Source organism: Canis aureus, chromosome 13 (assembly GCF_053574225.1).
Source record: "Canis aureus isolate CA01 chromosome 13, VMU_Caureus_v.1.0, whole genome shotgun sequence".
Lineage (NCBI taxonomy): Eukaryota > Metazoa > Chordata > Mammalia > Carnivora > Canidae > Canis > Canis aureus.
In genome coordinates this window covers 21628471-21654581 of record NC_135623.1, presented here as the reverse complement: position 1 = coordinate 21654581, position 26111 = coordinate 21628471, and the positions used below count along the sequence as shown (strand labels likewise).

The window sequence follows — 26111 nt, the reverse complement described above, 5'->3', positions numbered from 1 at the left end:
CAGCCTCTTGATCATGACCTGTCATTCTCTGAAGTCTTTGGCATGTGACTCAAAGCTTCCTTTCCTTTACAATTTCTATTGCCCTTCTGGGCAGTACCAGTACCCATTTAGCAAAGCCATTCACTATCCCTGGCTCCCAGTTTCCTTGACTTCCTCATTGCCAGTGACAATTTTCTTCATTCCATCTCAGCCTCCCATGTTCATGGTCACACAAAGACCTTGTCATCATTGGAATCTAACCACCTCCTAAATAATGTGTTCTAACATCTCATTCTTGAGAGGGCAAATATCACAGTGCCCTCTCATTCCAGCTCATTTGTTTAAGAATCTCCATGGAAGGGATGCCTGGGTGGCTCTGTGGTTGAGCATCTGCCTTTGGCTCAGGGCGTGATCCCAGGATCCAGGATCGAGTTCCGCATTGGGCTCCCTGCATGGAGCCTACTACTTACTCCCTCTGCCTATGTCTCTGCCTCTTTCTTTCTGTGTCTCTCATGAATAAATAAATAAAATCTTAAAAAAAAAAAAAAAAAAGAATCTCCATGGAAGCCATTCTTGGCTTTATTGGGACTTCCAACTAAATAGTATTCCCCATTCTGTCCATTCTTGTGTTTCCTTCTGGGCTTTAAACACGATCCATCTTTGTGATCATTCTCTTGCAAATACCCTCGACCTCTCTGCCACTTTTTCCTGGCAAGAAAATAATATATCTTCATGGGTTCTGGGACCTGGTATCTTCCTCTTTTGCCATCTCAGAAAGCTTACTCTTGCCATTACCCCTGCTCTCACTCCCACTTTACCTTTCCTCACCCCAACTCCATCTCTTTAACTTCTCCCTCCATAGCAGAGACTGCTAACTGTTCACCAAACCTGTTTCCTCTTCTTCCTGAGCACATAACTAGCCTAAATTTCCCAGCCTCCCTGGCACTTAGGTATGGTGTACTGAAGTGATATGTGCTACTTCTAGGCTAGATGCATAAAAACATCCAACAAATATCATCCATGTTATTTCCCTTTTGTTGCTTGATGCAGACAAGCTTGGAACCAGAGAAGCCTTGTTGACAATGGGTGAGCCACAAGATGAAGGAAAATCTAGGTCCTGAAGTGCCATTTGAAGGAGACCTAACTGCTTTAGATTTTAAGCTATCAAGACATAAACTTCTATCATGTTTGAGTCATTATGAATAATTGGGATAGTTTATATAGCAGCTGCTTTATCTTAACTAATACATATTTTACTGGATTGTTACCAATCAAACATGGGCTCAGCACTCCAACATGGGCTAGGACCTTCCACATAGAATAGGAAATCCCTCCCTTTTTTTTTTTTTTTTTTTTAGGAAATCCCTCCCTTGATATAATATCCTCTTAACAGCTACTACCCTCACTACTTCATCAAAATTTTCTCACCAAGGTCATCAATTCCCTCCATATTGCTGAGTCCAATGGACACTTTTCAGTGGCCATCTTATTAGATTTTTCAGCAGTATCTGACTCAGCCAATCATTCTCTCCTTCTTGAAACACTTTTTCATACTTTCTGTGGCAACACACTCTTGGTTGCTCTCCTACTAACCATCTACTCTTTCTTCTTCGTTGGCTCATTTTCCTTGACCTGGGCTCTAAATGTTTTTATTGCACTTCTCATCTCACTCAAATGTTTTTCCCTAAACAATCCCATCCACATCCACACCTTTAATAACCAGCTATGTATCAACTCAAATTTTTATCTCCAACCTAGACCTCTTTTCTAAGCTCTGAACCTCTGTCTAACTCATTTCATGACATTGAGCATAGAACCAAGCATCCAGGCCCAGAGACATGAGAGTCCAAATCAAACAGAATAGATTGGACTAGTTGTGGATAAGATGAAGAACCTGGAGAATACACTTTAATAGCCCCTAGAGTACACAGCCTGGATGGATCACTGTAAAGGACTAATGAAACAGAGAGACAGTAACAGCTATTTTATTTCATCCTTTGTCGATAATGCCCTTCCTCTAAATCAAAGAACTGATTCAGCCTACAAATCAGACTTGTAAATTTCCAAGAAATATTTAAATAATAGAGAATTTGTTTTTTAAACTAGACATTTGGGGAGGTTTTAAACATTTGAAATTCTTTTTTGTTCGGTTAGAAACATTAACTTGTATTATGTATAATTTTATTTGTTCAAGATTACTATATTTTGTATATTATGTTTTAAAACATCTTAACTTCAAAATGAAAATTACAAAATCACCAACTTAAACTTTTTAAATTATTTAAAATATTTTAAAAATGGAGCCAATAAAAAAAAAAAAACAAAAAAAAAAAAATGGAGCCAATAAGCTACAGAACCTTAAGAACAAAGTATTGTTTGCAGTAAAAGCAGTCAAAACTCACAAATAAAAGATGATGTCAATTTAGCAAAGTAGATGTAATTCAACTATCATATTGAGTCCCCCAGTCTACTAGAGTTACTCTTTAATATCCAAATACAAATTACTCAATAAATTCTCCACAGAATGTAGAAGTTTGTGACTTCCCAATGTTTTGTATATCCTTTGGGAAGGACTCATGTTTTCCTTCTCACTGATTCTCCTGTTCTCCAACTCCTTTGCTCATGGTTCTTCCTTAGACCTAGCTTTCCCATCTTTTCATTTCTTTTCTTCACCGCTCTACTCTGAGGTGCCCAGGCCTATTCCCCTAGTTGTCCCAAAACTCCAAATTCCTCTCATTTCTTGCTTTCTTTGGCAGACCAGTTCTGTTATCTCCAGTCCTCCTCTCCTCCAGGCATTTCTGGGCCCTCCCAAAACTCATACATTGTTTTCCTCAACAATAAGAACTAACTATCTGTGCCATGAATGCTATTCCTGTCCTGAAAGTGAAAATGAGCCATGATTTTTTTTTGAAGAGCAATTTTTCCCAGTACACAGAGAATATCATTTCCTTAACATCAACATATGCCTTTCCTCTGTACCTCAGTATATACTGTTCCCTCTGCCCAGAACTGCCCATACACTCCTCCCAATTCCCCTCATGGCATATACAACTTCAAATCTCACTCAGGCATCACTATGTTCTACACCTGATATGTGATTGCTGACTGAATAAATACATTAATTATGTCTTTTCAACTCTCAAAAATAAATGGCATTCATTTCCAGAAAAGATCTTCAGGAAAAATAGACCAAAATTTACTTGGATTTAATCTAAAGAGTCTTATATTCTTTTTTTTTTTTATTGGAGTTCAATTTGCCAACATATAGCATAACACCCAGTACGAGTACTTAATGGGTCTTATATTCTAAGCTACCATTGCCACCAGTTTCTGCTTTTTCTGCTTTGTCTCTAAAATTTTTATTGGTTGCTCCAAGTTGAAGATTAGCCAAGATTGGAACATGCTTTTCTTTCCTTCCTCATATTCATTAAGTCCTTTAATTGATGCATTTCCAGAATGGAGCATGCTGCTTGTCAGAAACCCAGCTGCTTCCCTGTGGTCTGTGCAACATTTTTTTAAAGACCTTTCTGGCACATTGTCATTTGGGCAACATTTTTAAGTTTGCATTTCTGCTTCTGCAAGTGGAATAGCTGCAACAGGAGCTATTGGTTAACACAGTGCTTTCAGTTTCTTTCTTTCTTTCTTTCTTTCTTTCTTTCTTTCTTTCTTTCTTTCTTTTTAAGATTTAATTTTTTGAGAGATAGAGAGAACACACAAGCAAGGAGAGGGGCAGAGGGAGAGGGAGAAGCTGACTCTCCACTGAGTAGGGAGCCCAAAATGGAGTTCGATCTCAGGACCCTGGAATCATAACCCGAGCCAAAGGCAGACCCTTAAGCAGCTGAGCCAAAGGCAGACACTTAACCAGCTGAGCCCCCTGCTTTTAGTTTCTTAAACACTCTTCTCTAGATTGTTTAGAAAAGGGCTGCTTTCACATTGGAAGTAAGAAGCAAATTAGAGAAAGGAATGCACACATTCATTTAGATTCAGTCTTAAGGGGGAACAGATAATGCAATATGGCAGTGATATTATGATAGTTATTTATTATGCTATTAGTTCTATTCACCCAGAGCATTCCTATGACCATTACAGGTTAACAAAGCAAATGTTTCACCAGCCTCAGTCTTCTCCAAAATGTCATATCAATAACCTGTAATGTATTGGGTGTTTTGTTGTTCCCTTTTCAATACATTATAAATGTGAAAGATATCTATTCTCAATATGTTTATCATTTCTTGTTCCTGAAAACGTTTTATCTATTTATACCACAATACACAGAGATTCTTGCCTTTTTGCTTACACAGATTTTATTATCTAGTCAAAATCTGACTCTAAAAGAGGCTTATTCAAACTTGACTGTTGAGCAAACAGGAGAATATACAAGGTAGTGATTACTACATGGACTTTGGAATCAACAAATGCCTCTACATACTGGATGAGTCGTTTTAATTCTATGAACTCTACAAAGCTATATTATAAAATGGAGGGACAGCATATTAACTACTTCAATTAATGACTGTAAGAACCAAATAAGATAAGATTTGTGACATAGCAAGCATAGAGCCTGAAACACAGCAGGGGCTTAAACAAAAGTTACTACCATTACTACTACTACTACTACTACTACTACTACTACTACTATTGTTACTATTGTCGTTGAGCCCTGTCATGCAATTTTATTAACTATATATTTTTTCCAGTTTCATTGAGAAATAATTGATATACATCACCATGTATGTTTAGGGCATACAGCATGATGGTTTGATTTATGTATATTGTGAAATGATTACCACAGAAAGAGAGGCAGAGACACAGGCAGAGGAAGAAGCAGGCTTCCTGAAAGGACCTTGATGGAGGACTTGATCCCAGACCCCTGGGATCACACCCTGAGCCAAAGGCAGATGCTCAACCACTGAGCCACCCCAGGCGTCCTTATTGTGGTCCTTTTAGAATCTGAAAAAATTCTGCTGTTCCAAATACCTCAAGGTTCTTTATCAGTTTTGATCATTGGCATCCCAGAAAAATGTATAAGCAGTAAATACCCTTTTTTCATAGATGATTTGTTCATAAAATCTTGTATAAAAGCTAAATGTATGAAAATTTAACTTTATCAAGGAAGGGAAAGAGATCAGATCTATCTTTAATAAGCAAATATATATGTAAATATATATTTATGTGTATGTATAAATATATATAAATGCATATAATCTCTATATCTCTGATGATATATTTCCAGCATTTTTAAACTATTTTTTAATTTTTTTCCCTTTAAAATCAACACAAAATGAACTGAGTTAACACTAATGGGCATTCAAGTGAGAATAAAGAGTCAGCACTTTCAGGTTAACCAGACGGTAGCCATTTTATCTCAACTGCAATATGTTTATAAGACATACACATTTGATCACCACTACCAACAATTTCACCTTTTCATTTTCCATTTACTTATGTAAAATATCAGCAAAATGCACAAAAAAAATTCAGTTAGGCTAACAGTGCTGTACCCACAAAGATGGCAAAAATCAAACTGTTGCTTGATACATGCAATAGATCAAAAATGTTCACTTATCAGCAGATGTACAAACATTCAAAATGTTTTATTTAGAGATATCAGTGTAATCTACAAAAGTATGGCTTGCAATTAATTCAGGAACTACCCTTCTGCTCTTTTGACAATCTTTCTAAAGTCAATGCCACTAATACTTTTTGCAACAATTATTCTCCTGAGAATTTTAATGGGCAACTCTTTTTAATAAGGGAGCAGAGAACTTCTGGGCAGAAAATGCTAGGAAATGCAAGAATATCATGTCCATAGCCATGAAGGATTCTTGATGTGTGCAGTCAGCACTAATACATAAGGCGTATAACCATTCAGATATAAATTGGAAATATATATTTCATGTGCCAATATTGGCAAATGTCTTGTTTTGATTGTTTTTGTTTTTGTTTTTGTTTTGCCTCTCAGAAAAACTTTCAGTTTGGAAATATTTTTATACCAGAATTTCCCTAGACCTCACCAATCTATAGGTATAAATGACATCACATTAACAGATATAACCCACATTGTACTGGCTCAGGCCCACATACAAGTCCATGGGCAACTAGATTGACAGATGACCTAGGAGACTGGGTTACCTATGCTGGTTTATTAAACGGTTACAATGGGAACAAAAGGAGCAGCAGAAAATCTGAGTACGTTGGCAGAAGCATGAGTATTGCTACTTGAGGGGGTAGGGGAAGTTCAAGCTTAAGGGTATGATGGAACAATGCAGAAAGACAATTTCCTGACCCAATTCTCCCCAATAATACAAAGTTACATATTAAGGAACATAATAAGGAAAATACCAAGTCATAAACCCAAACCATAAGCAGCATCAACTTTAAACCCAACCCAGAAACAACCTACAACAGTTTGGTACCCATTGCTGTCTGGGAGACTTTCCACACACAAGCTTCTGGCACAGAAGACGATGTCCCAACAATAAGCACTTCTAGCCTTGAGGGAGTCTCAAATATGCTCAAGTCATCACCACTATTCCATGAGGCATCATGGCCAGTGCTAGCACACAGAGGAACTAGAACCCTCCTGTGCAGAAGCATTTTTCACTTGAGAACAATACCTCCAAACTATTAAAGCTAGAAGTCAATAACATGGAAAGTAAAAATGCTGTGAGTAGGTTATTGGGTATAAGAATGAAATGAGGGGCTCCTGCATGGCCCAGTTGGTTAAGCGTCTGCCTTCCGCTCAGGTCATGATCCCATGGTCCTAGGATCAAGTCCCACATTGGGCTCCCTGCTCAGTGGGGAGTCTGCTTCTCCTTCTCCCTCTCAAATGCTCTCTCTCAAATAACTAACTAAATAAATAAATAAACAAAATCTTTTTTTAAAAAAATAGTGAAATGAGCATTTCACTTGTGAAATATGCATTTTACTTGCAGCCATTGATTCCTAGACCCATGTATTCTGGTTATGGGGGGAAAGTACTATAAAATTATCTCTGATTCAAAACATATACTGCAGAACCACATTGTTTCAGAGTGTTTTCTCCCAGATAATATCAAAACTGAATCTTTAGTAATCCATTCTACCTTTTCATTGAGCTAGCTACTTCTAGGTAATGGCATATGTAGTAAGACCAGCTGATTTTTTAGGCATGAGCGTACTACTTATGGACAGAATACTATAACAGTGGATAAGACATTCTCAAGAAAGTTTACAGACAGTGGAGCTGATAAAACATTACCAGCAGGGTTGGAAAATCCATATCAAAATATATTCTTTCCCTTGAGGATGAATTTATGACCTTTCCAGGATGGATGAGATATGATGTATTCAGCCTGCCATCAGGTAGTTGGCTTTCCCCGCTATGGAATGCTGCCATACTGGGGACTTAGTGTTGACATCATGTTAGCAGATTAGGTACTCAAAAGTCACAATAGTTAAGTCAGCTTCCTTAAGGGGAAGTCCATGTTTTTGAGCCCACAAAGGTATTTCATCTCTATCATCATAGCCACATTATCCATGAGTTCATTAAACAAGCACTGGGGTAAATGATGAAAGGTCATAGATTTGCTCCAAAATCCTAGAGGTCTATATTATATTTCTCCTACTAGTGCTTACCTAATGTTTTATTCACCATCCTTATTTGCCGGAGACCCTCAAGTATCATTGGATCTGAAGGATCATAAGAACCAAATAGAAGAACATCTTACTCTACAGCCTGGACATGTTGCAGAGTCTTTTCTTGCCCTGTTCCCCATTTTAAAATGGCAGCCTTATGGGTTATTCCTTAGATAATTCCAATTCAAAAAATGGTGTATATTACCTCCAAAATCTAAAAAGGCCTACCAATCGTTGTGATTCTTCTGTCATGGTAGGCTATGCATCAACCTTTCTGTCACCTTGGAAAGGATATCTCAACATGCTCCATCCAGTCTACTGGATTCCCAGAAACTTCATTGAGATGCAGACCCTATGGTTTTTCTTACACTTCATGTTTCTATATATCTTATAAGGCTTCCAAATTAACCACTAGTTTCCAATTATCAGATACAAGCAGCATAATATCTTCAGCGTAATGGACAAGTGTGATATTTTGTGGACTATCAAAACAATCAAGATCTCTGCTAACTAAAATATGGCAGAAATTGAAAACTGATGTAGCACTGAGACAGACAATAAATGTGTACTGTTGGGGATCCCTGGGTGGCTCAGCGGTTTAGCGCCTGCCTTTGGCCCAGGGCGCGATCCTGGAGTCCCGGGATCGAGTCCCACGTCGGGCTCCTGGCATGGAGCCTGCTTCTCCCTCTCCCTCTGCCTGTGTCTCTGCCTCTCTCTATGTCTATCATAAATAAATAAAATCTTTTAAAATAAATAAATGTGTACTGTTGACATTGCCAGGTGAAAGTAAGCCACTTAGGAACACCTGGCTGGCTCAGTGGAGCATGTGACTCTTGATCTCAAGGTCATGACTTCAAGCCCCATGCTGAATTGAGAGATTACTTAAAAATAAAATATTAAAGAAAAAAGTAAACCACTTATGGTTGTTCTTACAACCTGGTGTAGAGAAGAAAGAATTAGTCACGTAACAAGTACTAGGGGCTCGTGATTTGTTCCAGTAAAGAAATTCTTTTACAATAGGAGCTGCAGGGGCACCTGGGTGGTTTAGTCAGTTAAGCATCTGCCTTTGGCTCAAGTCATGATCCCAGGGTCCTGGGATTGAGCCCCACGTCGGGCTCCCTGCTCACTGGGGAGCCTGCTTCTCGCTCTCCCACTTCCCTGCTTGTGCTTTCTCTCAAATGAATAAATAAAATCTTCTTGAAAAATAATAGGAGCTGCAATTGAAGTCACACCCTAATTAAGTTTATTGAAATCTACAGTCATTCTCCAAAATCTATTCTACTTTTGCCTAGGCCAAACAAGTGAATTAAATGCTAAATATCACCATTCTTGCATGTTTCTAGTATTTGATGTTCCATTAATCTCTGCATTTCCCCTCAGAAATGTACCATTGCTTCTTGTTTACTATCTTGGTAGGAAGAATTTCCAGGGGCTTCCACATAGCTATTTCTACTATAATGACCTTGCCCCATGGATTACAGAGCCCATGTAGTGATTTTGCCTCTGGTCAAGTATGTCTATTACAATTATTCCTTCAGGAACTAGAGAAATAACTACAGGGTGGATCCATGGACCAATTGGTCCCATACTTTAGTGGCTTACAATGGCATTTTGGGCTCCCAGGAATTAACATCAATTCAAAGGTATTATCTAACCATCTGTCAAAGTTCTGAGTATTTCCTTTTCTCCTGTGCTGTCACTCTAGTAAATGATATCAGGTTATCTTTAGAAAGGGCTCAAGAGGAAAATTCATATTATATACTTGTGACAATTCTATATGGTTCTTCTGAAAGGGACCGAGACTCCCCTTCAATCCAGAGGCAAACAATAACCTACTTTCTGTCTCTATGGATTTGCCTAAGCTGGAAATTTCATATAAATGTGATTATATAATATGTGACCTTTCTGTCTGGCTTTTTTCAGTTAGCATAATGTTCTCAAAGTTCATCCAAGTTGTAGCATGTATCAGTACTTCATTTATTTTTATTAAGATTTATTGTTTATTTTATTTATTGTATTTATTTATTTTAGAGAGAGAGGGCATGAGTGGGGGGAGGAGCAGAGGGAGAGAATCTTCAGGTGGACTCCCCACTGAGCATGGAGCCCCTCATGGGGCTCAATCTCACAACCCATGAGATCATGACTTGAGTCAAAACTAAGTCAAATGTGTAACTGACTGAGCCACTCAGGCACTTCAGTACTTCGTTTCTTTTAATGGCTGAAGAATATTCTATTGTATTAATAATATCAAATTTTATCTACTCATCAGTTGATAGACATTTGGGTTGTTTCCACTTTTTGACTGCTATGAATAATACTGCTATGAATATTCACATACAAGTTTTTGTGTGAATATAAGTTTTCATTTCTCTTGAGTACATACATATGAGTGGCATTGCTGGGTCATATGGCAACTCTGTTAACTTTTTTGAGGTACTTCCAAACTGTTTTCCACAGCTGCTACATTTTATGTTCTCACCAGCAATGTATGAAGATTCTGATTTCTCCACACCTTCACCTACACTTGTTATTTTCCACTTAAAAATATTATTATAGCCATCTTTGTGGGTACAAAGTGGTATCCCACTATGATTTTAATTTGCAGTTCCCTAATGACTAATGATATTATGTATCTTTGGAGAAATGTCTATTTACATCCTTTGCCCTTGTAGAAAAAAATTCAGTTACAGGCAGCCCAGGTGGCTCAGCAGTTTAGCACCGCCTTCAGCCCAGGACATGATCCTGGAGACCCAGGATCAAGTTCTGTGTCGGGCTCCCTGCATGGGGCCCGCTTCTCCCTCTGCCTGTGTCTCTGCCTCTCTCTGTGTCTCTCATAAATAAATAAATAAAATATTTTTTATAGAATCTTTTTTTTTTTTTTAAATTCAAGTCTTTTCTTTTTGTTGTTGACTTAAAAGAGTTCTTTATTCTAAATATTACACCCTTAACAGATATATTATTTAAAAGTATTTTCTCCATTCAGTGGCTTGTCTTTTCACTTTTTTGGTAATGTCATTTGAATCACAAAAGATTTTAATTCTGTTTTTATTTTTATTTTTTTAAGATTTTAACTTTGATAAATTAAATTTCTCTTCCAGGGATCCCTGGGTAGCTCAGCGGTTTGGCGCCTGTCTTTGGCCCAGGGCGCGATCCTGGGGCCCCGGGATCGAGTCCCACGTCGGGCTCCTGGCATGGAGCCTGTCTCTCCCTCTGCCTGTATCTTTGCCTCTCTCTCTATGTCTATCATAAATAAATAAAATATTTAAAAATAAAAAAAATAAACTTCTCTTCCAACTTCTCTTCCTTTCTTTTGTTGCTTGGGCTTTTGGTGTCATAGCTAATAAGTCATTGCCTTATCTAACATCGATATGACTTATGTTTATGTTTTCTTCTAAGAGTTTTATAGTTTTAGTTCTTATATTTAGGTCTTCGATCCATTTTGAGTTAATCTTTTTACATGGTGATAGTTAGGGGTCTAATTTAATTACTTTGTATATTGATATTCAATTGTCCCAGCATCATTTGTTGAAAAGACTGTCTTTTCCCCACTGAATAGTCTTGGCATTCTTAAAAATCAGTGGACCATAGGTATATGGATTTATTTCTGGACTCTCAATTCTATCCCATTGATCTACATGTCTGTCCTTATACAATAGTCTTTGTTTGCTTACCAGATCATTGTGACTAAGAGAGCTCTGGGGTCAGAAATGCTGAATTCAGATCCTGGCTCCACTATTTACTTACATACTATACAACTTTAGGCAATGACTTAACCTCTCAGAGCCTCAATTTTCACACCTGTAAATGAAGATAATAAGAAGACCTATTATACAGGAAGGCTATTAATAATAACTGGGATAGTGTACATAAGGCACTTACTATCTGGAATATTCTAAGTGCTCAATAAATACTACTATCATTTTACTATACAGTACAGTACGTGTCAGGCAGGAGCAGGCAAAAAGAGCCACGATTTATCTAGAAACACTGAGAGGAGTTATGTAATAGGTGTGGTACTTCAGCTTGCTCAGATTGAGCACCTGATACATGTAATAAACTACAAAAGATCCCAAAATGAGTAAGATATAGCCTAGGCCTCTTCATACCTTTGTTGAAATCATTGATGACTTAGCATTTAGTCCAAAAATATGTTCAGAATAGGGAACTCAAAAAAAAAAAAAAAGAATAGGGAACTCAAAGGCTGCTACATCTGGGTGAAAGGATAGATGAAGATAAGTGATTCCTACAGTTTCTGTATTTGGGTCAGACCTACAAGGCTGACACTCAAATTGGCCTCAGGCTGTTTAATATTGGTCAGTCCAGTCATGTGATACAAGTACAGCCTCAGACACAAGGTTGGCATCTTAGGGTTAAGATTCTCCCTCTACCTCTACCTCTGCCTCTGCCCCCTTGCCCTCAAAACCTCACTCTCTCCCTTAAAAAAAAAAAAAAAAAGTGTATGCTTGAGTTGATCACAGTTATGGAAACTGGGGCTTGATCTATTGAAACCTTCTGAGAAGCTGTGGAAAACCACCTTTATTGTCTCCCCATAGGTCATAAGGGAAGAGCATTTATCCTTCAACTCCCATCTCTTTTTGGTCAAGGGTTGTCTCATGACGTGTTAAGCCCTCACACTTCCTAGGAGCACCAGCAAGAATGCCAGGTGGTTCTTACAGAAGCCCTAAGACAGAAAGTGAGATATATAGAGGAGCTGAGATGAGGTGCTGTCACATGAAATGTGTGTAAAGTTGGTTCCCCAGCAATGATGGTGTCAAAGAAGGGCCTAGAGGATATGAGCTGGGTACAGGAGATAACCAGTACAGTGAGTAAAGCAGCCATTGGCTGGCCTTCAGCACTGGATTTATTGTTGCCTTTTTCTGGTGGCTGACATCATCTGCTAGCAGGAACAAGGAGCTGAGATTAGAGTCCTAGGAAAACAACACATCTCTGTTCTTTATCTCTTGCTGAGCTCTCTCCCCAAACTGGGAACAAAGTACATCCCCTTTCCTGATTACAAAGGCTGGCAATTTAAAAAAGCAAAGGACAAACAAGATGCAAGCTCCTAGAGGAGTTGAGACAAAATCCTGAATATAGAAGACAGTGTGACAAGTGTCCCAGTGAGGAGTGTGCTGCGGGGATGGAGAGGAAGAAGGATTATCCATTGGGGAAAATGATGATGGTTTCAAGCAGAAGGTGGCATTTGGAACAGGCCTTGGGAGGACAGATGGACTTGGGTAGACATGTTCTTGCGCTTAAAGATTCAGCAACATCCCCAAAGGGACCTCTGCCTGAAGGGAAAAATGGGACCCATGAAGACAAAGTTTCGAAGATCTTAGAGAATATAGAGAACAATTTAAAGGGATCAAAAATCTAAAAGTGGATCTTCCTGTTACCCCTGTTAGGAATTAGCTAGGAAGGTATATTAGTTTCCTACTGCTTTTATAATCACCACAAAGTTATCAGCTTCAAACAATACAGATTTGTTGTGTTATCGTTCTAGAGGCCAGAAGTTCAAAATGGGTCTCACTGGGCTAAAATGAAGGTTATTGGCAGGGCTGTGTTCCTTCTGGAAGGTCTAGAAGATAATCCATTTCCTTACCTTTTCCAGCTGCCCTCATTCCTTGATTTATAGCTCCCTTCTTCCTTCAGAGCCATCAAAGAGGGATTAAGCCCTTGCATCAAATTACCCTAACCTATGCTTCTATTATTATATCCCTTTCTCTGCCTCTAATTCCTCTTCTGCCTCCATCTTCCACTTTTCAGGACCCTTCTGATTATATTAGGCCCACCTAATAATCAGTCAGGTGATTAACAAGCTTAATTCCCCTTTGCTATATAATATAACATAGTCACAGGTTCCAGAGATTAAGACACATGTTTCTTTGAGGGGTCATTACTCTTCCAACAGAAGGTATAAGGAATAAGAACTCTCTTTCTAGTCCTTTCCATGCTCTAAAATGCCAGCCTCCATTGTTGGGAGGTTTTTTGGCATTTACCGGCTTTACTTTGGCCAGGGCCACCTGTAGCCTTACCAGTTCCTGCCCTTGAGCATCCTCCAAAGAAGGGAGAGGGGTCTCTTTCCTCAGACTACCTTCTGAGTAAGAAAAACTATAGATGGGGGATCATACTGCCTCTATATCCACACAGGACTCAATCATGTGACTCATGAAAGGAAACATGAAATCAACCTAAATAAAATATGTGCCAATACTAAATAAAAACCACAGAACTGTACACCTTAAAATTGAGAATTTTATAGTATGTCCATTATTGTCAATAAAAACAATGTTACAAAAAAGTCTGTGGCAAGATTATTCAGTCCTTTGTTATTTAACTCATTAACTTTTATATTCATTGATTCAGCATATATTTATTGAGTGCCTACTAAATGTGAGTGCCAACTCAACTGGATGATACTCTGGTAGCCATATTTTTGATGCCACATCAGCTTAACAATTGCCTTCTCGAAGAATGACCTTTCTTACGTCTGCTTACAAGGTTGGGGCTCTGGGACCCAGCAGCCATGTTTATCTGACTTGGCTCTCACCCCTTAACCCCAGGTGATTGGACTCAAGCTGGGCAAATCAAATTCTCTCTCCCAAAAAACTGGGACTTTGTTTTGGCCCTCTTCTTTCCATACATGCCATATTATCCCTCATTTCTACTACAGCTTCATCTCTATTACAGTGATTCCCAAATCTACATCACCAAACCAGAACAGTCTTTGAAGCTCCACAGGTATCCATCCAATGGCTCATGGGCAGCTCCTCTTGGGTGTCCCACAGCACATCAAACTGTCTGATCCTTCACCCTGCTCACATCGGAGGCTGCTTTCTATTGTCTTTTCCTGACAGGAGCTAACATCCCAATCAAAGCCTTTGGATCCTGAGGCAAGGACTGTGTCCTGGATTTCTGTGTCTTCCACAACATCTGGTTTGTCCCAGAACTCTGGGACTCTGAGTCCACTGCCATTGTCTGCTCTTCCAATTAGAGACAAAGGTAATTAGCATAACTGAGTCTTTGCTGTTTGCTAGTTACAGATATATGTCTATATTGTGGGCTGAATTGTGTGACCCCCAAAATTCTTATGTTGAAGTCCCCAGTACCTCAGAATATGACCATGTTTGGAAATAAGGCCTTTAAAGAGATAATTAAGGTAAAATGAAGTCCTATGAGAAGGCCCTAGTCCAATATTTCTGTTGTTCTTATAAGAAGAGGAGATTAGGACTCCGACACATAAAAAGGAAAGACAATGGGAAGACACTGGAGGAAGATGGCTATCAACAAGGAGAGAGGCCTTAAAAGAAACCAACCTCTCAGAAACCTTGATCTTAGACTTCTAGCCTCCAAATTGTGAGAAAGTAAATTTCTGTTGTTTAAGTTACCTAGTCTGCAATAAAGTTCTACTTTAAATATATTGTGGGTTTAGTTCCAGACTACTGCAATAAAGTGAATATTCCAATAAAGAGAGCCAAGTAAGTTTTTTTGTTTCCTAGTGCATATAAAAGTATGTCTACACTACACTATAGTCTTTTAAGTGAGCAACAGCATTATGTCTAAAAAACAATATATAGGGACCCCTGGGTGGCTCAGCAGTTGAACATCTGCCTTTGGCTCAGGGTGTGATCCTGGAGTCCCGGGATTGAGTCTCATATCAGGCTCCTTGCGGAAAGCCTGCTTCTCCTTCTGCCTATGTTTCTGCCTTTCTCTCTCTGTATCTTTCATGAATAAATAAAAAATTAAAAAATATATATATATGTATTTTTAAATTAAGGTATATATATATTTTATATTTTTTTACCTTAATTTAAAAATGCTAACCATCATCTGAGCTTTTAGTGAGTTGTAATCACTGATCACAGACCACCGTAACAAATATAATAATAATGAAAAAGTTTGAAATATTGCGATAATTTTTTTAAAGACTTTATTTATTTACTTGAGAGAGAGAGAGTGAGAGAGAGATCACAGATGGAGAGGGAGAGGGAAAAGCAGACTCCCTGATGAGTGGAGAGCCCGATGCAGGGCTGAGTCCCAGGATCCTGAGATCATAACCTGAGCCAAAGGCAGATGCTTAACTGACTAAGCCACCCAGACACCCCTGAAATATTGTGAGAATTACCAAAATATCACACAGAGACATGAAGTGAGCAAATGCTGTTGGAAACATTCTTTTTGGTTTTCTTAGAGACAGAGAGTGAGAGTATAGCAGGGGGCGGGGAGGGCAGAGAGAGACTCTCAAGCCTCAGCACTCAGCGCAGAGCCTAACACAGGGCTTGATCTCACAGACCCAAATCACGATCTGAGCTGAAATCAAGAGTTGGAAGCTTAACTGAGCCACCCAGGTGCCCTGAGAGCAAATGTTGTTAGAGAAATGGAGTCAATAGATTTGCTCAACAGAGTTCCCACAAACCTTCAAACTTAAAAAAAAGTATCTACAAAGCATGATAAAGCGAAGTACAATAAATAAATCAAGGTAGCTGTATAGTACTTTATCATGGCAGACTGAGCAAACTAATACAGTTCTATTTAATCCTCCTACCAACCTTACAAAATAAGCTCATTAACTTCATTTTATAGATAAGGAAACTGAGGCACAGAGAAGTAAAGTGACTTTCCTGATCCTACAGCCTATATGTGATAGGGTGGGGATGGAAGCCAAGGTTTGCCTGACATACAGACCCCATTGCAGCCAAGTTCTTTTGTTCTAGAGGTTACAGGCCATTTGGAGATTTGATAGAAATGTGATGTGCTCCTGCTGACCTCCGCTCTCTCCCTGACCTTTGTAGGTTCTCTTGATCTCTCCCTCTCTCTGAGTACCTCTTGCCCAATCCAGGCATTGTCAATGACTCCTTGGCACAATTAGCTCCTTGGTTTCACTCAAGTCACTTAGAAGTTTTTGAGTGTCCTTGTGTAGATGCTCTTCCTCAAAACCCTCACATTTTAGGGCCTGTATTACCCCAAGATTCCCACATAGAATTGGCGGTGCGGGGTGGGTGGGGGTGTCTCTCCACTACTTTTCCCATCTAGAAAGACAGGCAGAGAGAAGGACAATTGCCCAAGCAGAAGACAGCACCAGTATGACCTCACAGTGCTTCCCATTCATCATTCTGTTTAATCCTCACAAAAAAGCTATGAGTTAGGCATTATTACCATCTTCATTTTACAGATGAGAAAACAGAAGATCAGGCAGTTAAGAAACTTGCCCAATGCCCATAGGTAGACTGGGGAGTCAGAGAGAGAGTGAGAGTGAAGGCTTCCTTGGAAAAGTTTATTTAAACTGAAGGAGCAGTAGAAAATGGAAGAATAGCATGTGCGAAGATCCCACGGCGGGAGAGAGCCTTTGTGTTTGAGGAGCTAAGGGAAAAACGTGTGGCTGACCACAGAGTAAGAGAGAAAAGCAAAATGAGGCAGGGGCCAGGCTAGACAGGGCCACAGAAGCCTAGCTAAAGGTTTGGGTCTCTGTCACAAGAGCAACAGGAGCCATCAGCAGGTTTTAATCAGGGAGATAACGGGATCAGGTTTGCAATTTGAAAAGATCCTTCTGAGAACAATGTAGATAAAAGATTACAGGGATGATGAGATGCCGAGAGACCATTAGGATCCATGGCAGTAATCTAGGCAAGAGATGCTGGTAACATGAACAATAGCAGTGGAGATAAGAGTGGAAATGGAAGCAAGTAAATGCTTTTAAGAGCCATTTCAGAAGGAAAATTGACAGCATTTAGTGATGGATTGGGCATGGGGTGAGAGAGGTTGAGGACCCAGGTTTCTGACTGGTGCAACTATCTGGGTGGTGAATAGTTCCTTCAGATAGGGGACCCTAGACAAAGGAAGGTATATGCAAAATTATGTGTGCAGCCATAAGTACGTTAAATTTGAGGTAAGACACCCATGTGGAACTATCCAATAAGCAGTTAGATATGAAGGCTTGAAGGTCAAAAAGGAGGTATGGACTGGAGATGGCTATTTGGGAGTTTTATCCAGGGCCATTCTATCTACTATGCACACTAGGCACATTAGTTCTCCAATATTTTTAGGGATCCATAAAAAATGCTTTCATCTGCTTTAAATCAGGGGCGCCTGGATGGCTCATTGATTGAGTGTCCACCTTCAGCTCAGGGCATGATCCCATGGTCCTGGGATCAAGTCCCACATCAGGCTCCCTATGTGGAGTCTATTTCTCCCTCTGCCTCTGTCTCTGCCTCTCTCTCTGTGTCATCTCATGAATAAATAAAATCTTTTTAAAAATTGGGGATCCCTGGGTGGCGCAGCGGTTTGGCGCCTGCCTTTGGCCCAGGGCGCGATCCTGGAGACCCGGGATCGAATCCCACGTCGGGCTCCCGGTGCATGGAGCCTGCTTCTCCCTCTGCCTGTGTCTCTGCCTCTCTCTCTCTCTGTGACTATCATTAAAAAAAAAAAAAAAAATTTAAAAATTACCTTCTTTAAATCAGAAGGAAAAACAAACTTTTAAGTCAAAGATGTTTTAATGTACAATATTAATATATTCATCTTTATGCCAATGCAATCATGAAATATAATTTAAAAAAATCATTCTGGAGGAAGGGAACCACAAAGCCATAATGCTGCCCTAGTTGTCTCAGTAAGAATGCTTTCTGCTACAAATATCAGAAAGCCCATTCTCAATGGCTTCAGCAGTGACAATATTTAATTTCCCTTGTTTGAGGAATTTCAGCATTAGGGTGGCCTCTAGGATTGGCAGACTGAGTGCTGTCAAGGACAAAGACTCCTTCTAGCTCTGCACTCTGCCATCCTTGCTGTTGGCTTCATCCTCCACTGTTAGTACAATGGCTGCATTAGTTTCAGGCCACATTCAGACTTGACAACATTCCCAGGAAGAAGAATCATTATTGCTTCCAGGGGCTCTCCTAGGAGTGAAGAAACCTTTCCCAGAAGCCCCCCAGCAAATGTCCCCTTAGCTTCACTAGAAAGGACCAGAGCATATCCCCATTCCTAAGCCAGTTATAGGTGAGAAGAATGGAATATTAATATGATGGACTCAGAATAATCATCTGGGGTGGTGTTGAAGTTAAGGAGTCATTATAATGCCTATTATGAAGTCTTCCTCCAGGAACTGAGAATTGAAGCCAAAAGCTTGGATGAACTCATCTATGGAGAGTGTTCAGAGGAAGAAGCATAAAGGACACGGAGCTTCGGCATCACCAACATCTACTGAGGGCTAACATTGCAGAGATTTAGTTATGGGACCTGCTACAGAAGAGCTTCCTGTCTGATGGAAAAGAACCACCATTAAAAACAGTACTCAAATTAGGTTGGGGTCAACACAGGGCCTATGAAAGCAGACTGGGGTGGAGTCTCAGTGTATATTAGTAATTGTGTGACCAGGCAGGTTTCTTCAGCTATCTGCTTCAGTTTCCTCTCTGTAAAGTACCCTATGCATGGTAAGTATCAAATAAATGGAGTTTTTATTGTTTCACTCTCATTTACATTATACCATATTTAGGTGGTGGGAAGCCATTGGAAGGGAATTAATAGGCAGGTGTCCTGGTCAGATTTGTGTCTTGGTTACATGGCTTGAGCAGGTTGTGCTCTGTCCCTGCTCTGGGTTTCCTCTTCACTAGGTCACCATGAGCCACTCACTGAGTTTCCTTTCAGCTGCCCCCAAGGCTGAGCCCCATCAAACCCCTCCAGGCCCCAGCAGCATCTCCACAAAATCCCCATGTTGGTTTTAGCAGCGTTCCTGTGCCTTGGAATCAGGATGAATTACTGTCCCTCCTTTCACCCCTGTCCCTTTGCATTGTTGCCACTCAAAGAAATTAATCAGGCTTATTAAGCATGACCTCCCTTTTGTGAGCCCTGCTCCCAGTCTGCCAATCTGTACCTGTCTGCTACACTTCTAGCTTGGTTCCAGTCAGAAAGGCCTCAGCTTCCCTTGTTCCTCTGGTGGGGGCAGGGACAGGCGGCCGGTGGCCACATCTTTTGTTGTTTGCAGAGACTGACGCACCGGACTGGATCGGACAAAAGCAGGACGCTCTGCTGTAGCAAGCACAAGGCTCTTTGTTGCCATGGCTGTGGAAAAAATAGGAACAAAAAGGATAAATGTTGCATCCAAATATGCTAATAATTAACACTTAGCACCATGGATATAAAAAGCACTTAATACTAAATTACTATGATCATAATAGCTTTTCTTTATTCAGCCCTGTTCTGTATGGCATCATGGCTTGGTAATTAAGTATGCCTGAGCTGGAAACTGTCTGGGTCCAAATCCTAGATCTGCTATTTAGCAGCTTTGTGACTTTGGGCAGGTTATTCAAGCTCCTCAAGTCTCAGTTTTGCATCTATAAAGCATAGGCAATGAAAGTATACAACTGGGCAGCCTGGGTGGCTCAGCGGTTTAAGCATCGCCTTCAGCCCAGGGCGTGATCCTGGAGTCCCGAGATCAAGTCTCATGTCGGGCTCCCTGCATGGAGCCTGCTTCTCCCTCTGCCTGTGTCTCTCATGAATAAATAAATAAAATCTTAAAAAAAAAAAGTGTACAACTCATAGGGCTATATGAGTCCATGCTATGCTTATAGAGCACTTACACATGGCATGCCACATAATAAGCCCTCAATAAATGTTATATTTTTATACCAGATTTAGAGCTTTATATACATTGGTTAACAAATTTAGACCTCAAAACAAACTTGTAACATAGACATTATTATTATTCCTATTTACCAATTGAGGAAATCAAGACTCAGAGAGGTCGAGTAACTTTCCCAAGATCACCCAGCAAGAAAGTAGCAGAACCCAATTCTGTTTGATTCTAAAGTCATGTGCTTTCCACAGCACCAAGTCACTATCTTCCATGAGCTATTGGCAAGAGGTCCCATATCAATTTGATGATATGCTGTCGGTGACTATTTCACAAAATCCTCCTCCCTTTAGTCAAGCTGGAATATATGAGGTATTTCTACAAAGTAAAAGTACAAAGCAACTATTAATGGTTTCCCTCCTCCCCAACCCTCCTTTATGCCCAGTGTATGAGGCCCAGTTCTCTGGCAGAAGTTGGAAAGCCACCTAGGGAAGAGCAGAGAGCTCTGGGGAAGACTTTCTTAAGTTCCAGCTCTCTGATGACTTGGATTAGCAGAGTGGAGCTATGGGCAGAACCTGGCCACAGGGCACCAAGCCATACTAGGTCCAGAGGCTAGGCACATCTGTGGACAGCTTTCGCACCCTAAAAGTCTTTGGACATCACCAAGGAAATAAAATGAAATGGCATAACCCAAATCACTGTCTTGTCAGAAAACTTTACATTCTTAAAGGAATCCAAAGTCTTATTACCCCTCCTATGGAGTAAACATCTGGCAGCCAGACCATTGAGTGCCCATCAGGGCTCTGACCATTGCCCAGCCCAGCCAGGCCTCTGCCCATACCTCTACACAACCAAAGTAGTTCTCTGCTAGTAATTCTACACAACCAACTCTTGTTGAATATTCAGAAGCAGCTCAATTCCTCAACAACCACCTAGGCGAAAATAAAACTCAGCCTTACCATATCTCTGGGAAAGGGAAGTGGCTGGCTAGATCATTAATTGCAACCATTCACTGAGCCCAAACTTTGAGCAAGCTACAGTGCTGAGCATGACCCTTGTTACAAATTCCACCTATTCTCCTAACCCTCACTTGTCCCTCTCACTCATGCTAGCTCCTGATGGCTCCTCACCTGTGTTTCTCCCATGTCCAGATGTCCATTTGCAATCAAATAAGAACTGACTGGGTTCATCCTGGACTCTCGGAAACACAACCCTGGCTCCTCAGTGAGGACACAACTTAGTGTCAGGACAACAGCCTATGGTGGGGCCTCCTTTGAATTTCACCATTTTACTTAACAGCTGTGTGACCTAGGCTAGTCACTTAACCTGAGTCTTATTTTCTCATCCCAAAAAGGGGAATTATCTTCTGTACTCTTGAGGTTTCTGTGAGGATTAGAAACAATATATGTAAGTGTGTTATGCCCAGTGGCACTCAAGCAATGGTAGCATTGTCAGATATAAGTGGGTCTCTTTATACTCAGTATATATAGTTGGGGCACCTGGGTGGCTCATTTGGTTAAGCATCTGCCTTTAGCTCAGGTCATGGTCCTGGAGTCCCGGGGTCCTGGGATTGAGCCCTGCATTGGCCTCACTGCTCAGCAGGGAGCTTCCTTCTGCCTCTCCCTTTGCCTGCTACTCCCCCTGCTTGTACCCTCTCTTTCTGTCTCTGTCAAATTAATAAATAATATCTTCTTTAAAAATCAGTGCTTTGGGGGGAAAAGCTCAGATTTTCTTTAAAAATAACATAAAATAATAATTTTAAAACTATATATATTTTCTGTCCCAAAATTCTTGTAACCACTGGGCTGCAAGGTCACCCCACCAGTAGTGTTGCTGTTATCAACTTGGCCAGGTTGGGTTATAGCTAAGCTCTCCTGCTAGGCCTAGACCTTAGTCTCATGTAGACATGGAGGTTTTGGCCCCTCTGCCCATGGTTTGCCCAGGGTTGTCCCAGTTTTAGGTCTGAAATTTCCACATCCTGAGAGCACTGGAAATTCAGTCTTGGAAAAACTGGGATGGTTGGTCACCCTATCAAGGCAGCTGACCCAGAGCAGATGGAGTAGTTGTCAGACCTGAAAGAAGCTGGGCTTCCCATAACGTCTCCCAGCTGGATGGGTGGGCCAGGCGGGTACCTACTCAGCCCCTCCTTCCAGGTACCCAGCCACATCCTTGTTAAGCAGAGGTCATGAGTGACACCTAGAGGTTATATTAAAACCTGCGGGGCGGGATCCCTGGGTGGCACAGCGGTTTGGCGCCTGCCTTTGGCCCAGGGAGTGATCCTGGAGACTCTGGATCGAATCCCATGTCGGGCTCCCGGTGCATGGAGCCTGCTTCTCCCTCTGCCTGTGTCTCTGCCTCTCTCTCTCTCTCTCTCTCTGTGACTATCATAAATAAATAAAAATTAAAAAAAAATAAAGTGTTAAAAATAAATAAATAAATAAATAAATAAATAAATAAATAAATAAATTCTGAGGCACTAGACATAAGTCTTGACGGTCTTGGAAGACATCTTCAAACAAATTCATCTGAGACCTAATGATTGATAAAGTGTTAACCAGGTCAAGGCGGGTGGGAAAGAAGTTATTCTAGTCAGGAGGGAACAGCAAAGACCAAAGTTCTGAGTGGGAGGCAGCATGAAACATCAAGAAACTGCAGTGTGGAGGAATGACGACAAAAATTGGAAAGGTTGTCAGTGGCTAATCAGCCAGAAGAAACTTTTTTTGTCTTTATCCTATGTGCAACCAGAGCTTAGTGAAGGTTTTTAAGTAGGACAGCGACATAATCAGATCTATATTTATTTTATTATTTTTTTTAAAGACTTTATTTATTTACTCATGAGAGACCCACAGAGAGAGAGAGGGAGAGAAGCAGAGACACAGGCAGAGGGAGAAGCAGGCTCCATGCAGGGAGCCCGACGTGGGACTCGATCCCAGGTCTCCAGGGTCAGGCCCTGGGCTGAAGGCGGCGCTAAACCATTGAGCCACCCGGGCTGCCCTGATCTATATTTTTTCAAAGCTAACTCTGGCTACAAGGTGGAGACTGGTTAGGACAGTGGTGAACCTAAAGCCAGGCAATTAGTAGCATCCAGTTGATGCAGAGACAGTGAGGCCCTGCACTTGGGTGGTACAGAGGAATGAAGAGGGAGGGAATGAGTCGAGAGATGTTGCGGAAATAAAATGGGCAGGGACATGGGATTGGCTGGAGATGAGGGATGAGAAACAGAAAGGTTCAAAAATGATGTAGGTTTCTGAATAATACCACTGGAGAGAGTGGGACAGGTGCTCATATGGGAGTACCTGTGAGTAAAAGGGGAACAATGTTGGGCATGTTGAATCTGAGGTGACAGTGGGATATCCAAATCAAGATGGCAAAAAAGCAGTTGAATAAAGATTAGGAAGCGGGACATACATGTGGGGATCATCTAGCAAGGAGATGATAACCGAAGCCCTGAGTAGCACCAACATTTAAAAAAAGGCAGAGGAGGGATCCCTGGGTGGCGCAGTGGTTTGGCGCCTGCCTTTGGCCCAGGGCACGATCCTGGAGACCCGGGATCGAATCCCACGTCGGGCTCCCGGTGCATGGAGCCTGCTTCTCCCTCTGCCTGTGTCTCTGCCTCTCTCTCTCTCTGTGACTATCATAAAAAAAAAAAAAAAAAAAAAAAAAACAGGCAGAGGAGAGAGAATGCTACCAAAGGAAAACCAGGTGGGTGTGATGTTCTAAAAGCCAGGGCAAGAGTATTTCAAAAAATAGACAATGCATAAAATATTTTTGAGAGTCAGTGAAATGAGATCTGAAAATTGTCCATTGAATAACATGAAAATCACTGGTGACCTTAAATCCTTTTAAGGTGAAATGATGGACAGAAAGACAAATACTGCATGATTTCACTTATATGAAGCTCCCAGAGTAGTCAGAAGTAAACTAGTGGTTCCAGGGACTGGGGGAGGGGAGAGAGTTCTTTAATGGGGACAGGGTTTCATCTGGGGAACAGGGAAAGAGTTCAGTGGATAGATGATGGTGATGGGTGTACTTAATACAACCGAACTGTGCACTTAAAAATGGTTAACAAGGTAAACATTACTATGGTATGTGTATTTTTTTTTAAGATTTTATTTATTTATTCATGAGAGACACCAAAAGAGAGGCAGAGACACAGGCAGAGGGAGAAGCAGGCTCCCCACAAGGAGCCCGATGTGGGACTCGACCCCAGGACCCTGGGATCAGGGCCTGATCCCAAGGCAGACACACCTCTGAGCCACCCAGGCGTTTCTGTCATGTGCATTTTACCACATACACATACACACCCAAAAGTCACCTCCTCTGTGAGGTCTTCCAGGCCACCCTTTGTAAAATGTCAAGCCAAGGGTGACCCCCAGAGGTCATGTTAAAAAACAACAGCTGATAATCACCCACCTGGCCCTGGAGGGGAGTGGGGGGTGGGACCTGAGCAGCGTGAGTTAGTTCCCAGCCCCACCTTTTCAGGCTGGGAGAGGAGAGACAGGACTGGGGTGAAGGTCAGGATTTTGGAGAAGAGTGGGCCTCTGCCAGCCTCCCGGCTTAGGCTGAGAGCTGCAGGAGGGATGTGGCTGTACAGGCTCTTGGAAGGCAGGTGTGGCAGGAGGACTCCTGCAGTGGCATCGCCTCACACCTGGGACCTGCATACCCTCCAGCGCCTACCCTCAGCACCTCTAGCCCCAGCAACAAAGCAGTCCCGGCCAGGCAGGAAGTACAACGTCATGTGAAAGTCCCATAGGGTCCTAACCATGAGGAGACAGGGGTCCTACATTGGTCACAGCCCAGAGACCAGCCGGGCTGCAGGAACTGAAGTCTAGCTAGGTGGGAGACTAAGGACAATGACCACCTCTACCCTCCCCCACCCTGTCTGGCCTTTAAAGAGCCCAACCTGCATCCTGGATCAAGGTCCAGCACAGCACCCTTGCAGGACAACCTGCCCTAACTAAGATCTCCCTTTCTTTTTTTTTTTTTTTTTTTAAAGATTTTAATTATTTATTCATGATAGTCACAGAGAGAGAGAGAGAGGCAGAGACACAGGCAGAGGGAGAAGCAGGCTCCATGCACCGGGAGCCCGACGTGGGATTCGATCCCGGGTCTCCAGGATCGCGCCCTGGGCCAAAGGCAGGCGCCAAACCGCTGCGCCACCCAGGGATCCCCAAGATCTCCCTTTCTTTTCTTTTTTTTTTTTATTTTTAAATTTTTTTTTATTTTTTTTTATTTATTTATGATAGTTACAGAGAGAGAGAGAGAGAGGCAGAGACACAGGCAGAGGGAGAAGCAGGCTCCATGCACCAGGAGCCCGATGTGGGACTCGATCCCGGGTCTCCAGGATCGTGCCCTGGGCCAAAGGCAGGCGCCAAACCGCTGCGCCACCCAGGGATCCCCAAGATCTCCCTTTCTTTTCTAAGTCACCCTCTACTTGGCCTTTAGAAATCTGTCCTCTCCCTCAGAAGCAGGTGGGAAGTGATGCATCAGAAAACCAGTTTCTGTTCCCTGTCCACACCCAGGGCCCTTGAGTGGAAACCCCTTTGGCAGGACCAAAGGCCTGGAGGCACTAGAGCTGCTCACCTGGAGACTGATCATGATAGTGAGGACAGAAGATAGTCCCAGCTGCCCCAGCCCTCACAGAACCCTATTCCCAGGGTCCCATCCTCCAGAATCCACACCAATGCCAGGGCCTTTCTAGAGCCTTCCCAGGGATCAAGCCCCAGAGAGGGAGGAGTAGTCCTAATGTGGTTGTTATCCTGAGTCCTACTGCAGCCCCTCACCTTGTGACATAGAAACCCACTTTGTATGCCCTTACCCCACATAGCCAGGCCCAGGTTCACAGGCTAAATCCTGGACCCCTTGTCAGGCTGCAGAATATACTATTTTATTTAATCACAAACACCTGCGAAGTAGGTACTATTATTATTCCCATTTTTACAGAAGAGAAAAC

General features: G+C 41.5%; 1 long non-coding RNA gene across 4 annotated transcripts in view; it reads left to right on the top strand.

Moving 5' to 3' along the window:
• The window catches only part of LOC144282075 (uncharacterized), a 63505-nt gene extending 52627 nt beyond the window's left edge, over positions 1–10878 (top strand). For all 4 annotated transcript variants that reach the window (XR_013350435.1, XR_013350432.1, XR_013350430.1 and 1 more), the window contains one exon: positions 10695–10878. This is a non-coding gene — a long non-coding RNA (uncharacterized LOC144282075). The remainder of the gene's footprint in view (positions 1–10694) is intronic.
• The last annotated feature ends 15233 nt before the right edge of the window (positions 10879–26111 follow it).